Source organism: Ammodytes marinus (genome assembly GCF_949987685.1).
Source record: "Ammodytes marinus genome assembly, contig: scaffold_53, whole genome shotgun sequence".
In the NCBI taxonomy this organism is placed as follows: Eukaryota; Metazoa; Chordata; class Actinopteri; order Uranoscopiformes; family Ammodytidae; genus Ammodytes; species Ammodytes marinus.
This window is the reverse complement of record NW_027648320.1, coordinates 67,501-70,000: the sequence shown is the minus strand read 5'-3', so window position 1 is coordinate 70,000 and position 2,500 is coordinate 67,501. Positions and strand designations below refer to the sequence as shown.

The following is a 2,500-nucleotide window of genomic DNA, read 5'->3' as shown; positions in this document are numbered from 1 at the left end:
GGGTCCAGAGGCAGCAGTGCATTGTGGGTAGTCGGCAGAGGAGCGCTCGCTGCGGGCACGGGGACATCCGGTCGGTCCAAACAGATTCTGCTTTAAGGACAAACTTTCATAAAGCCACGAGGAGCGAATCCACTGAGACACAGCAACACCTGGGGAGAGAGAGACAGGTTAATACAGAGAGAGAGACAGGTAAGGTTAGGGTTAGGGGAGAGAGAGAGACAGGTAAGGTTAGGGTTAGGGGAGAGAGAGAGAGAGAGCGAGGGGAGAGAGACAGGTTAATACAGAGAGAGAGGGGGAGAGAGAGAGAGAGGTAAGGTTAGGGTTAACACAGGGAGAGAGAGAGAGAGAGAGAGAGAGAGAGAGAGAGAGAGAGAGAGAGAGAGAGAGAGAGAGAGAGAGAGAGAGGGAGAGAGAGAGAGAGAGAGGTAAGGTTAGGGTTAACACAGGGAGAGAGAGAGAGAGAGCGAGGGGAGAGAGAGAGGTAAGGTTAGGGTTAGGGGAGAGAGAGAGCGAGGGGAGAGACAGGTTAATACAGAGAGAGAGAGGGGGCCACGAGGAGAGACACCACTGAGACAGGGCACAGCAACACACCTGGGGACAGAGAGACAGGTAGAGAGAGAGACAGGTAGGGTTAGGGTTAACACAGGGAGAGAGAGAGAGAGAGAGAGAGAGAGAGAGGTAAGGTTAGGGTTAACACAGGGAGAGAGAGAGAGAGAGAGAGGGAGGGGGAGAGACAGGTAGAGAGAGAGACAGGTAGGGTTAGGGTTAACACAGGGAGAGAGAGAGAGAGAGAGAGAGAGAGAGGTAAGGTTAGGGTTAACACAGGGAGGGAGAGAGAGAGAGAGAGAGAGGGAGGGGGGAGAGACAGGTAGAGAGAGAGACAGGTAGGGTTAGGGATGCACCGAAATTAAAATTCTTGGCCGAAACCGAATAAAATTAAATTGTTGGCCGAAACCGAAAGAGGATTTTGCAGGTTTGTTTATTTATTTTGCCAAATCAACTAAAAAGCCCTAAATAAATAAACAGTAAAACCTTCAAATCTAGGAGTAAAATTAATATTTTACTACAAATGTGATTGTGAACCACTCACTGATTTTTACCTTGACTTATATGAGGATGAATCTACAAAAAGATCGACTTATTGCCTTCTTTCTTTTCTTGCAGTGCAGGTTGAGTTGCTCTAAAAAAAAAGCTGCACCACAGCTCCCACCCTAATACAGCTCCCACCCTAATACAGCTGCCACCGTAATGCAGTTCCCACCGTAATGCAGCTCCCACCGTAATACAGCTCCCACCCTAATGCAGCTCCCACCGTAATGCAGCTCCCACCGTAATACAGCTCCCACCCTAATGCAGCTCCCACCCTAATGCAGCTCCCACCCTAATGCAGCTCCCACCCTAATGCAGCTCCCACCCTAATGCAGCTCCCACCCTAATGCAGCTCCCACCCTAATGCAGCTCCCACCCTAATACAGCTCCCACCGTAATGCAGCTCCCACCGTAATACAGCTCCCACCCTAATGCAGCTCCCACCCTAATGCAGCTCCCACCCTAATGCAGCTCCCACCCTAATGCAGCTCCCACCCTAATGCAGCTCCCACCCTAATGCAGCTCCCACCCTAATGCAGCTCCCACCCTAATGCAGCTCCCACCGTAATACAGCTCCCACCGTAATGCAGCTCCCACCCTAATGCAGCTCCCACCGTAATGCAGCTCCCACCGTAATGCAGCTCCCACCGTAATGCAGCTCCCACCCTAATGCAGCTCCCACCGTAATGCAGCTCCCACCCTAATGCAGCTCCCACCCTAATACAGCTCCCACCCTAATGTTCAGACTTCAGAATGTGCATCAAAGCCTAATGATCATAACAATGAGAGGCTTTAAACGATGTCCATGCTTAGGAGGTGATTGTAACCTTTTCGTCTGTAGACTGAAACTAACGGGGGGAGGCGGCTCACTGGACATGTAGTCGCGCTGTCAGTTTGCCGACATGGCTCTGTGTATTCAGGCTTGAGAAATGCAATCAGACCGTAGGAGCCTTTTCCCCCAACAGCGCTAACGGACAGGATATCTCCGGCTATCATTTTAGCTGTCAAACTAAAGTTTTCTGTGCGCGGCGGCCCTCACCGGCGAGGTGTCACTGTGAGTGACACCGTTACCAACTGTCACACTGTCACAGAGTTTCACCGGGTGAATCGCTGCTTCGCTCGCGCAAGGCTTTTGTGTTTCTATGGTGATTAAACATCAGTCTTGGACGAGCGTTTTAACTTCATGCTGCATAAAGCATTGCACTGTCTGCGCCGTGTTTCATCCAGTTTGAAAGAATGCTCCCACACTGGACTCTGACATTTTCATGCACGCGCCTTACAAACTGCTCCTGCTGCGCGCTCACAAACAGACGTGGACTCGCATACACAGTTACGTCTCTCTTTACATCCATTTCCTGGTTTACAAGCGCGCAGCTCTTTTAAAAACACATTTTCCTTATCGTCGTGAATG

General features: G+C 50.6%; 1 protein-coding gene across 1 annotated transcript in view; it reads right to left on the bottom strand.

The window, feature by feature from the left end:
* Positions 1–2,500, bottom strand: part of LOC307270760 (selenoprotein T2-like) — a 10,547-nt gene that overhangs the window by 1,583 nt on the left and 6,464 nt on the right. Inside the window, exon 6 of the mRNA XM_080054644.1 lies at positions 1–149. This exon is cut by the window's left edge and continues 1,583 nt beyond it. The gene's annotated coding sequence lies outside the window, so the exon portion shown is untranslated. The remainder of the gene's footprint in view (positions 150–2,500) is intronic.